Genomic DNA, 13,728 nt, shown 5'->3' with positions numbered 1-13,728 from the left:
CAGATAGACACTAGGATAAACATACATATGCAGGCCTAAACAGATATGCAAAATCAAAGGAGCAAAGCCTCCCTGTTTTGCCTTCTGAGGCTGGCGGGTCCACATGTCTGAGGAGTCAGACATTCTGGCTCCTCTCTGGAGTCATTTCTGATACAGAAAGTGTCTGCTGGAGGAGTGACTGAACAACACGGTGTTTAAAAATGTATAAAATCATAATTTGCTTGGGAAAGCTAATCATTAACCGACATGAATTGCTGTACAAAATGTGGTCCATCTTGCTCAGAATTTGCCTGCTGATAGTGGCTTGTAGCAGATACTTCGGAAACTGCAGAGCAGCTACATGTAAAATAATGTTTTCATATCCTTCTTCTTCCCTGAGGTCAGATTTTAAACTGCCCTACTTAGATATCAACTTAACTCTAGAGAATGAGATTAAATTTTCTTTTCTAGTATTCTTTTCTAGTATTGTAATTCAGGCTATCCTTACTATACATGTGTAAATGTCCAGTCCCAACTGAAATAGGATAGACTCCTCTATGCACATCTTTGCATCTATAGTACCTAGTGGCAGGGAGTTTCATAGTCTAATTGTGCACAGTGAAAGCATTTGTTCAGTGATTTCAGTTCCACCATCTTTTATTTTCATTAGGTTTCCTTTTATTCTTGCTTTATGATGTGTGTGGAGTGGTAATGTCAGATCTATCTTCTCTGTTGTTTTGTTTTTTAATATGCCCTTTTCATGTCCTTTGTTATTTGTCCCTTTTTCCAAGATAAACTGTCTAAGTCTTACAGTCTCTCTTTGTGTGAGTGTTTCTCTATGCTTGTATTATTTTTATTGTCCTTCTTTAGTACAGCATATAGCATTCCAGAGGAGGCTGAATTAGAATGTATTGCACATCATTTTCCACTCATACCTAATGCATCTTAATGCGGTAAGTGTGAACGGAGGCTCTCCCTGAGCTTCCTGTTACAACAGCCAGGTCCAAACGTATAAGGAGTGCAAATAGTTTAAATTCTTTCCTTCCCTTTGCACTTCTTCGTCCATTGCCTGTTCACCCAGTGTGGCAAAATTCCCTCAGAATTCTTCACAGCTTTCTCTGAATTGAATGTGTTATTTGCAAATACTGCTGCCTCATTGTTCATCCGCACTGCCATTAATAAATATATTAAACATTGGATTGAATATGAAACCTTGGGGCATTTTACTGGTCAATACATTATACTTGTCACAAATGATTAGCTTGTGAAACTATGATGCTTTTGGATCATTAATCCTTTTTAATGTTTGCCTTGTTACTGTATTTTATTGACAACAGACAAATGACATTTCTGCTGCTATGCACATATTTTATTAAATACAGGGAGAAAACTCGAGAACAAAAACTACTTGCTAATCCTTTTTTTGTTAAATCCTTTTTTACTTGGAGCAAGGTTGTTAGTTTCATCACGACAAAATAAGTAGGTTTTTACATGCTGAAGCAAGAGTAGAAATTTCACTCAAACATGGCAAAAATTAAAAATGAAATCATATTTTATGGCCGCACATTAGCATTGCTGCCCCCCTTTCCCTATAAAGTGTTACTGATGGTATTAGGCAACTCTAGCTCCAGTGCAAGCTCTGAACTTAGGTTTTTTCCTTTACTCTATTTGGAAGGCTAAGCCCAAATATGAGCCCAGAGGACCCTGATCATTGCTGTTGGAATCTAATGAGCTCTAGCTAGGTTATGGGTGTCTTAAATTAGCAAACAGCCCCACAGCCTCACAATGCCACCTGGTTTTAGATGAATTCTGCTGAATCCTGAATTCCCCTGAAACTGGCACCTATCACACCCCTCATTCCTGACAGATGGAAACTGAGGGCTCTGGCTCTCTAAAAATGCACTAAGGCAAAGACACTCTTTGCATGCAAACTGTCTTAATATCTTATGATCACTGGAAAGGATCTGTGGCTTTCTTTCACTTTGAAATTAAACTCCAACCCTTAGAAAGCATAAGGAATCACAGGTGAGGCTTCATATGTAATGATGACAATCCTGCATTTCTTTTCCTAACAAAAGGACAATCCTCCTCCCTGACGGTATCCCTGCATGTCCCCTCAGCAGGGACCTGATGGTCTTCCCATTGCTTTGCCTTACTCCAGTAAAGTTACCTAGCTTATCTTGTTAGACTATTACTTGCATACACACAGGTGCTTATTGTCCTAAACTCACTGCTGTTTCCAAGTGTAATTTCCCGACAGCCACAGCTGGAAAGACAGAGGGTAGGCAAAAGGGATGTGAAGTGCTCACAGGGCATATGATAGGGGTGCCATTAAGAGAAATGCTGTATGAGGGAACCTTGTCTAGCTCTTCTTCTAAGGCAGTGAAAAGCAGGAGAGCAGACTTTGGCCTCTTCAGGGATCTGTTTAGCAGAGTACCATAGGATACAGCCCTGGAGGGAAGAGGGGCCCAAGAAAGCTGGTTAATATTCAAGGATCAGCTCCTCCAAGCTCAGGAGCGATGCATCCCAACAAAGAGGAAGTCAGTCAAAAACACCGGGAGGCCTGCGTGGATGAACAAGGAGCTCCTGGACAAACTCAAACACGAAGAGGAAGCCTACAAAGGGTGGAAGCAAGGACAGGTAGCCTGGGAGGAATACAGAGAAATTGTTCAAGCAGCCAGGGATCAGGTTAGGAAAGCCAGAGCCCTGATAGAATTAAATCTGGCCAGGGACATCAAAGGCAACAAGAAATGTTTCTATAGGTACATCAGTGATAAAAGGAAGACTAGGGAAAACGTGGGCCCTCTCCAGAAGGAAATGGGTTAGGGGAAGGAGACCTGGTTACCTGGTATATGGAGAAGGCTGAGGTACTCAATGACTTTTTTGCCTCAGCCTTCACCAGCAAGTGCTCCAGCCACACCGCCCAAGTCACAGAAGGCAAAGGCAGGGACTGGCAGAATGAAGAACCGCCCACCATAGGAGCAGATCAGGTTCAAGACCATCTAAGGAACCTGAAGGTGCACAAGTGCCTGGGACCTGGTAAGATGCATCCACGGGTCCTGAGCGAACTGGTGGAAGTGAAGTGGCTAAGCCACTATCCATCATATTTGAGAAGTCGTGGCAGTCTGGGAAAGTTCCCACTGACTGGAAAAGGGAAAACATAACCCCCATTTTTAAAAAGGGGAAAAAAAGAAGACCCTGGGAGCTACAGGCCAGTCAGTCTCACCTTTGTGCCTGGCAAGATCATGGAGCAAATCTTCCTGGAAACTATGCTAAGGCACATGGAAAATAAGGAGGCGGTTGGTGACAGCCAACATGGCTTCACTAAAGGCAAATCGTGCCTGAGAAATTTGGTGGCCTTTTATGACGGGGTTACAGCGTTGGTGGATAAGGGAAGAACAGTGGACATCATCTACCTGGACTTGTGCAAAGCATTTGACACTGTCCCGCACGACATCCTTGTCTCTAAATTGGAGACACGTGGATTTGATGGATGGACCACTCAGTGGATAAGGAACTGGCTGGATGGTCGTACTCAAAGAGTCGCGGCCAACGGTTCAGTGTCCGAGTGGAGACCAGTGACAAGTGGCGACCAGTGATGAGTGTCATTTCTCAGGGGCTGATACTGGGACTGGTGCTAATGTCTTGGTTGGTGACATGGACAGTGGGATTGAGTGCACCCTCAGCAAGCTTGCCCACAACACCAAGCTGTGTGGTGCGACTGACATGCTGGAGGGAAGGGATGCCATCCCGAGGGACCTTGACAGGCTTGAGAGGTGGGCCTGTGTGAGCATCATGAAGTTCAAGAAGGTCAAGTGCAAGGTCCTGCACATGGGTCAGGGCAATCCCAAACACAAATACAGGCTGGGCGATGAGTGGATTGAGAGCAGCCCTGTGGAGAAGGACTTGGGGTTATTAGCAGATGAAAAACTGAATATGAGCCAGCAGTGTGTGCTCACAGCCCAGAAAGCCACCCATATCCTGGGCTGCATCAAAAGAAGTGTGGCCAGCAGGTCGGGGGATGTGATTCTCCCCCTCTACTCCACTTTTGTGAGACCCCATCTGGAGTACTGCATTTAGCTCTGGGGCCCCCGGTGTAAGAAAGACATGGACCTGCTCAAGCAGGTCCAGAGGAGGGCCACGAAGATGATCAGAGGGCTGGAGCACCTCTTCTGTGAGGACAGGCTGAGAGAGTTGGGGTTGTTCAGCCTGGAGAGAAGAGAAGGCTCCGGGGAGACCTTATAGCAGCCTTCCAGTACTTAAAGGGGGCCTACAGGAAAGATGGGAAGGGACTCTTTATCAGGGGGTGTAGTGATAGGACGAGAGGTAATGGTTTTAAACTGAAAGAGGGTAGATTTAGATTAGATGTAAGGAAGAAGTTCTTTACTGTGAGGGTGGTGAGGCACTGGAACAGGTTGCCTAAAGAAGTTGTAGATGTCCCATCCCTGGCAGTGTTCAAGGCCAGGTTGGATGGGGCTTTGAGCAACCTGGTCTGGTGGAAGGTGTCCCTGCCCATGGCAGGGGGGTTGGAACTAGATGATCTTTAAGGTCCCTTCCAACCCAAACCATTCTATGATTCTATGCAAATAAGTAAACCTTTTTTTCTAATTGGAATGCAGCGGATTGGTGTTCCTGGATTATCTTTTCTACAATCAAGAGAAGAGATGACCTGACAAGGTAAAGAACAAATGTTTTTAATTATCTTGATGGACTTCACAATCTCTTTCACAAAGAATGAACTGGCTTAAAACCCCTGATCCCTGGTGTGTGGAGTAAACCTAACAGTCATCTCCTCGTCTTTTGCCTTACCAACAAGGCTGCTTCTGATTCTGAAGCTTGGTTGACACTGAAGGGCTCCGCTGGCCAGATGGGTCTGTGATGCTACATTATGGGCTTGTCAGGACAGATGTTTCATGTGCTTTTCTGCCCTTTTGTGCTGAGATGCAAAATGCACATGAATAGAAACTCTTGTTCACAGTCTCCTTGTCACGTGCTGTATCTTTTGCAAATCAAGTTAAAGAGGAAGGCATTTAAAAACGTGTTTACTTCACTTAGCTGTTCCTTAACAACTGTTTCAAAGATAGCAGTGTTGAACTCTTGGTGTATAATTAGTATAAGGTTCCCAATAGTTGTTTTCCTCTCAGAAGAACTAGAGAATATGGTCATATGTCTTTGTTTTTGTATTACTCAAATTTCATACTGAGAACTGAACTTAAAAAAGCTACATAGATGACTGGTATCCTTTAGACATAATCAGGTATCACTTTCTAACCCATTCATCCATCTTTCCTTCTTATCAGTCACATACCTTTAAAATATTAGTTTCTAATGATGCCTTTCTGGAGTTTGTTTTTTAGCTTTTGGGGTAGATAAAGTTGGTGCTGCAAAGTACAACCAGCAAAAATGGTGGCTGCTCATTAGATTTCCCTTTTTAAGGCCAGTGAGTATTCAACACCTGCTTAGTTTCTTTCTCATTAATAAGATAATGATGCATTCTGTTGTGACTCTCCCACCCCTCAACAAACACTTCTTTGAACTGGATCATCAACTGCAGTGAGCTCATTTCTAAATTAAAATTACTTTCCAGGTGTTGAAATTCATTATCTCGCTGCAGTAGAAACAAACATAGAGGTAGTTGGATTATATTTAAATGTAAAACCCAATAAACTGTTGTGTAATTAGACAATTCCATCCCTACCACTGGGAGTCATAAGGATTTAAGTGTAACCAAGACAGAACTAGGGCAAGAAATTAATAAATACATTAGAAGTGAAAGTAAAATAAAAGGAATGTTGAATGATGTCTAACCTAAGATAAAGGAAGACAATAAAGATTTTAGTGGTGCCAGAAGGCTACTGCTTCTCCAGGATGTCTTATTTGAAATCTTCTGTGCCAAAAAATAGTACATGGAGGACGCTTCTAGAACAAGGAAGGTCATTCTGATCTTGTAGAACAAAACAAAGTTGAAGTGTTTAGTCTCAAATATTCTATGTACTTAACAGCAAATTAACCTATCTTTATTGCTGCTTCTCCAATTGTGAAATTTGGTGATTAAGCTTTTGTAAAAGGACTTTGCACTATTCGGTGGAAAGTATTGGGTTTTTTTAACAGATACAGCCATTTTGGAGATTATGAAGTGTACAGATTATGTTTTCTTATGTTTGTTCAACTACACCAGCAAGTGCATAAAATTATGCATTAAAAAAGTTAATATGCCTTAAAAAAATATGGGTAGAAAATTGTCCTAGTTTAGCTATCCCCAGTTTCTATCAAAGTCTATGTGAATTGAAGACATAGCACCTTTCAGAAACTCTTGGTATTAAGTAGGATCAGATCCAAAGAGTTGAAATAATAAAAATAATAAGGATTACCTACAGCCTGGGGGTGCTTATAAGCAGTAAGTAACATTAGTGCCAATACCCCCTTAGGCAGGTGAAAATGGAATAGTAACTGGTGTGATGAGAGTTCTGTATTGCTAATAAATTCACGTCAAGGTGCACTCTGAGTATCTGATGCAATTTATATGTATATTTTTATTTATTACTGGCTTCAGATACAATTAATCTTTCTCAAAAGCAGAGGAAAATTTTAACAAGAGTTTGTAAGAAGAGAGGAAAGCAGATAGGAAGTTACCTCTTGGTAACAGTTTTCAGCAAGTGATGGGTTTTTTTAATCCTATATATGTGCCATTCAATTTGTGATGTACTGTGTGAGCTGTGTGGATATACTGCTATGGGACTGTTGGATCTTGGACCAGATGGCACAGGAATTCTACATCATCGCTTGGTGCTCTGCATTCACGTTTTAATAATACTAGAGTTATTGGGCCATTTTAATGACAGAGATGGTATGAAGCTGTGCTTCAATTCCTCCTTCTCTCACTTTTCACCTTTTCTCTCACTCTCATTTTGAATCCCCTTGGTAAACTGAATCTGCAGAAGAGGGGACAAGGCAATTCAATGTGTCTGATGAGTGCAGACAGCTCAGCAGTAACACTAGTGCATCTTTACATTCTGTGATTGTGAAGTGTCAGGATCTGGATCAGAAAAATGCTTTTTTCTTGACTCACTCTGATGTTCTCTTTCAAAATCTGACATGTGAAACTGCAGCTTCTGTTTCCTGAGTTCTCCAAGGCAAGAGGAAATATGTAAAAATAGAGGGTAGATACTTGTGATTTTTGCACTGCTGCACATTTAGGCCCACACAGATAAGTTTACAGTGTTATCTGTGGAACTATATTTCTGGACTGGTTTAAATAAACGTAGCTCTAGGAAATCAACACAACTATCAGTATTTTTATCAGCTGAGAATCTGTTTTGTAAACCAAATGATATTAAACTCAGGAATATACAGCAGCTGTGAATACATGTTGAATTATACAAATATATGCATTAGTGCAAATATATGCACTAAAAGTAGTCATCCTTATAGTTTTTAATATTACATTTATATTTTGCAGATTTTTTTTTTTTTTTTTTTAATTTTTATTAAGAAAGATTGAGTCTGTCCAGGGCACACTGTTTCAGTATCTTTCATTAAGTCCTGCAGTACCACTTCTTTGAAGCATGGACAAAAGTACCAAAAAAATCATCAGGCATAACAGTTTTCCATCAGAATGGGCAAAGTGTGATTACAAGCAGAGCACCTGCAGTAAATGCATTGCATCTTGTATATCAGGGAAAGGACTTTTTGTCTTTACCACACTTTTCAAGGAAAAGCCATATTTAAAATTTCAAATTTAAAATTCCGCAACAGCCTCTCCGGAAATCTGTACTAGCAGAACAGTTGAGCTGTGTTTAACAGCTGAGCTGAGCTTATAGAACTTCAGCTCCACCGAAGCAGGTGCTGTGGGAATCCCCAAACCTGGGTGCTGCAGAACAGACCGGATAATAACTCACACAACGTCCGCTCGCAATGCAACACGTCCAGCACGGCCACCTCAGGAGGGTGATAGGACTTTTGTGGCATGTCTGAATGCTCACTCCGGCTCCTGTCGTCACTTCGTCTGAGTACAAAGGGCGATTGTTTGTTCTGCTTTGGGGTGCACTGTTAAGGCCTGCCCTTCTGTCGTGAAAGAGTGGTTTGGACAGTTTAAAGAATCACCGTCGAAGCTATTAACAAAAGTGATTTAATAGGAATTTATAAAAGCGTGACTTCACTAAGTTCAATGGCAAGGTTTACTCTGCTACTTATGAAGCGTACAAAGGAAAATCAAGTTAGAATCAAACTAGAATGATTTATACAGAGATTGAAAACACCAAAGTGCGAGGGATAAACATATAAAGAAAGATCGAGCTAGATTTGATTCTTCATGATTTGTACAAATATACAGATACAAATATAGATACGTATATATATATATATATAAAAAAACCCAGAGGTATACCTGTTAAAAATTTTCCTCGAGTTCAGTGAAATATTCATGTCAAATGTCTCAGTGTATCTCAACAGGTGAAGGGTTGAGCCTCAAGGAGCAAAGGATATCAGCCCAGGTCCTGTCATCAGCTTTCGGCCACAGTCCTCCAATTTTCGCAAACCAGAGTTTGCGAGCTCTGAGAGGTGTCCCCCTCAGAGGGAGATGCTGGTTGGAGCCCGCTGCGGTCCAGGAGAGCTCAAAGGGCCTCACTTGGGACCGCTCTTTATAGGTTTGCCAGATGATTGACTTTGGTCATTATGATCTCATTCTGGCCATAATTCTTTTCAGGTAACCACAATAGGGAGTCATGATCTAAGCAGCAGGAGTCTTGGGTAGGGATCCAGGGGACAGGAGCTCCAGGTGCAGTTTGGGAGTACCTAATTGTCCTGACTCCCTGTACCATATCCAGTGTAAAAAGTATGGAGCTGTCCCAGCTCATTGTGCAAAAAACCAATATTGGCTGGTCCTGACGTTGCTGAATGGCCCTGGGGGGGTTCATCACCACACCTTCCCTCCTGTGGTGAAATTTCAAGTCAGGAGAGCAAGGGAAAGTTAAGAGAACAGTTAACAGCTGTTATTTTAATGTCTTCACTATGACCCTTATGTACCATCATGACATTCTCATTGTGTATTCATCATTTACAGATTTGTAACGGTTTGTAGAAAAGTCTTTGTCATATGAAAGCATGTGCAGATATGCAAGGGATCTCTAGCCATACCCAGGAAGCCTGCTGGGAGCAGCAAGTATTCCGCATGTTCTGCTTTCGTAGGGGGAAAAAAATGCCTCATCCTTACCAGTAGCAGTAAGCCATTATTGCTGTGTTACAGCAGTTAGTGAGATAAGATAATTATGAAAGCATTAACAAAACGCATGCAAAATTAGTTGTAGCTCATGGAAGGAAAAAGAATTCAGGAAACTATTCAGAGTATTAATTTGCAGACAATCCTGTCACAATTGTGGAAAGGGGAGAAAATACTAATGAAGTGTTAATATGTCAAAAAGATGTAAAAAGAAGAAATGGTCAATTCACTTGAACACAGTACACATGCAAAAAATAAATAATCTAGGCTGATATATTCAAATGTCACACAGCTGTAAAACAGTTTTGTTTCTGGGTGCACGCGTGGACATATGAAATTCAATAGTAAAATGAAATCTGGAAGCAACTTTTTTTAAATCACTCATCCCCTCAAAATCTCCAGAACTTATTGATTATAAAATTCAGTTTTATTACATAAAGATGATTAAAAAAATCAGTCCAGAAGTCTTTCTGTGAGGTTGCACTGTATGCATAGAGAATGTTTGCTTGTGGATATAATTCCCACACATTGCAACGCCACACTCTGAACTTGTACCGAACTTTGGTACATTGACACCAATCACACCAGATGTACTCTAACATTAGGAGCCCCTAGTAAGCCAGGAATTTGTGTAAAACCAGGCAGTATTCAGTCTAACCTCTGCTACTTCAGAAGATGTTTTTTAAATCTTTTTTTATGACTAGCAGAAGTTCTTGGCTTTGTATTTTTAATAGGCAGGATATTTTGATTTACATTACAAAGGTTAAAACAGTGTAAAGTAGGTGCTTTTTGAACCATCTGAACTACTTTGTTATGAATACATTTTACATGAATGTAAAACAAATACTCCATTGACTAGGAAACCTGTTTGCTCATTCTAATCCAATGTGAATCTGGTGCCACATGGGAGTTCTTCATTTCAATTATCATACTTGAGAACCTTTTGTGACTCAGCACAGAGACGCATTCCCAGATCTTCAGTGAGAAGAAATTGTCAGGTGCTGAAGAACTCACAAATATTTTGCTAAATCTTGGAAATTTTACTAAGGTAGGATTTTATATAACTGCACAAGAGGACTATTACAATTAATTAGATGGCCACAACCTTTTGCCTTTAGGCCTGGTCTTTGGATAGTGTAATGCTTATATAAACTTTGATTTGCATGGTGCACTGACTTACTACTCTGTGTAATGAACAGAGACAACATCTTGAGATACCTGATGAGATTTTTGGCCTCACCTATTTGACCTTCCTTTATTGCACCATTTCAGCCCACTTTTAAATATCACACTGTAGAATGCAGCACTTCAAGTAAGCCGTTTGCGCAGCATGGAGAGGGTTTGAAGCTGCAAGAAGTAATTTTGCCAGTATGCCCAATTAAGATTTTTCTGCTTATCAGTCATGGATATCAGGCTATGTCTATAATGCAGTTATCAGGTGTGACTGCACGTTTAAGCAGTGAAAAAGTGTGAAAACATAAATAGCTTACACAAGAATGATTTTTGGCATTATTTACTTTTTATCCCATAGTGAAATACTGTAGACTCAATTGTTCTCCTGTTTGAGGTTATGACTTTTCTTAGTCCATACTGCTTTAATGTTCTCAGACACTGTTCTTAGATTCTTAGCTTTGTGACTTTTACCGTGCAACATATATTCCTCAAGACACATTTCTCTATATTTCTAAGAGTTAGACTGACTTGTTGTCAAACATCAAACTGACATTCAGCATATTCAAATAGCTTGGTAGTATGCAGTTGGGCAGTTTCCCATTTAGCTGAAAGTCTCCATCTTCATATAAATTTGACATCCCTAAAACTGGAGATAATTGTAATGCAAAAGAAAGGAGTGAATTGAATGTATCAGCTCAGCTTCTGGGTAATCTTTTGAGGAATCCCTGCTTTTTTTTTTTTTTCCTGACAAACTAGTTACATATCTTTAAATGGGTTAGTTTTTAAGTGCATTTGAGAAATTTAACTTGATTTATGTTAGTGTGTAATATTTGAATATGTAACGTAGATGAGTAAAAAACCATTCTGTATAATTAAATCAATAAAGCCTGGAAGTTTGTGGAAGGGAGAAGGACACTGAAGAACAGTGAAATATCCTCTGATTAGTGATTTTGTTGATAACTAACAAATTGTCTGAAACATTTCATATGAAGTCTAACAAAATTGAGGACAGGTGATTTTTATTCTGCTTGGCATACATAGTCTCAGATCTGTTGCACTTTCCCTTATTCTTTGGTCAATTCATCTCTTTGTGCCTTACCACTTGACAGTGGTTTCTATTCGTAAAATACTCCTCCTACTACTTCTTCACCAGATGGAATAAGAATATGGGAAGAACTGTATGGAGTAAGAATATGGGAATAGCTGTTAGAGTGCCATATGTCCTGTGGAAAGTGAGGGAATGGTACGTGTGGAAATATTGCTTCATTGTGATGAAGAAGAACAGAGACAGAACGGTTTAAGCAAACCATCGTGGATGGCATACCACCTTACTGCAGTGCTCTAAAAAACGTATGTTCATTACAGAATGATTAATATGCAGCACACTTGTAAGAAACATACTTTCTGACCTGCATTTCAGAACTGATGGTCACATAGCAGTCAAGTTCACATGCGACTCACATGTATGCTTGTACAGGTATGCAGGGTACGTCTCTAAGTTACAGCACAAAGCAGTTCCCTTATCTTTACTTGTGTATTATGTATGCATAATGCAACGCGTTCTTGAAAATGTGTCTAACAACACTACATGCCTCATGCCTCAGGACAGAGAAAAAGAAGAGCCTAGTGCTATAATGTGTTTGAAAATAAATCAAATTATTTATAAGGAAGATTGAGGACAAATTATTTTCTCCAGGTTTTTACCATAAATCATTCTGCTGAAACTACTTTGCTCACATACCTTGAATTTAGCTTAGTGATACTGGCACGGTTTCTTTTGTCTTTCTAGTCAGCTGCTCTGGAGCACTTTCTGAATTTTGTTCAGATGGGCCATTTTCAAGTATTGTTTAGAGAGAGATCATAATATAACAGAAGGGGAAATAAAGGCAGCTGGCTAGACGCTTCTTCAAATAACCATGGCCAAGAAAGTCATTAAAGCAAATTAAAAACCAAACATGGTTTTCTCACTTCTTTACTAAATGCCACAGTTATTCATCTCTGAAAATGGACAAACACAATCTCAGTCAAGCTGTCATTATGAAGAGGATGGACAAGTTATAATCTGAATGCTAATCAAATTCTTATTTATCAGTCTCAGCTGCGCTGGTTTGGTAGGCATAAGCCAACAAATTTAACAAACATTTCTTCTTCCAAAACCAAAGTCTATGTTTGCTTGTCTTCTCCATAAGTGATTCTTAATACACATTATTAATGAAAGACAAAATAAAATACAATAAAATGAAAAGATTGGGCTTGCTGAGGGCACATTCTGTGACACAATATTGACAGAATGCCTGTGTTACATCTGAACAGAAAAGATTTGATGCTAAAACTAGTGTGCGATGGAGAGGCTTGCAGTTGTTTGACATCTGCCTTAGGTACCTGATGACAGCAAAAGAATGATCGCAAGGATGAGTAAGACAAAAGTTAAGTAAATTCCTTTAAGATGCATAAAAATGCTTTGAAATGAGAATGTTTTATTGATTTATTTTCTGTAGCGTCACTACAAATACCATCTGAAGATCTTAAACCACTGGTCAGTTATTTGATATGATGTCTAGTATTCTGTCTTGAGATTCCCATGCCTGTCTTCTTTTCCAGTGAAGTTCCTGTAAAACACTGTCTTTAGCTTTTGGTGTACTTCAATTCGATTTGCTACCTTATGGGAGACCACTTTGACTTTCCTCAGGTTGAAAGTAATTGTGACATGTCATTTGGAAGTGCAACGTGTCCTGCAATGTGTAAGCTTGTTAACAAAAAATGGGAAAAAAAAAAAAAAAAAAGCGGAGGGGGGCAGTGGGGCTGCGAGGGTAGCGGTGGGGCTGTCTTTAGCTTTGCAATGTGATAGCGCTGCCTGTTTCCTAGTCCTGCTGCCCCATTAAGAGTGGGTTGCTTAAGTCTGTACGGATTCAAAGCCTTAATGATGGCTTAACAAAGCAGAGGACACGGGCAACTGATGCAATTTGGCAGCTGTGACATGAATTAGAAGTGTTCTCCCCATCTCTGCTGTTGCCATGTTGCAGCTAGACTGGGGTAGTCCAAGTCTTGGGCTATGGCTTTCTCCTGTATATAGTTTCATGGTGTTCAGCACACCCAGCCCTTGGGAATACGAGGTGCTGTATGTATTGCATAACAAACAAATAATAACAGCTTCTCATGTTTTGATTACTTTGTGTCCTTTGAAGAGAATGCTTGTTCCCAAGTCTGGACACCAGATAACCATAGGCCACTCGTCCCCACGTATAGCTGAAGCGCTGCTGCCTGCATTTTGTAGGTGTTGACATTTTGGCATGCACAAAGTTGTACAGCAGACTAATAGGAGTATTAAGAATATGTTGATGAGGTGCTGACTATATAGC

Source organism: Aquila chrysaetos, chromosome 21 (genome assembly GCF_900496995.4).
Source record: "Aquila chrysaetos chrysaetos chromosome 21, bAquChr1.4, whole genome shotgun sequence".
NCBI classification, from domain to species: domain Eukaryota; kingdom Metazoa; phylum Chordata; class Aves; order Accipitriformes; family Accipitridae; genus Aquila; species Aquila chrysaetos.
This window is presented reverse-complemented; position numbering follows the sequence as displayed.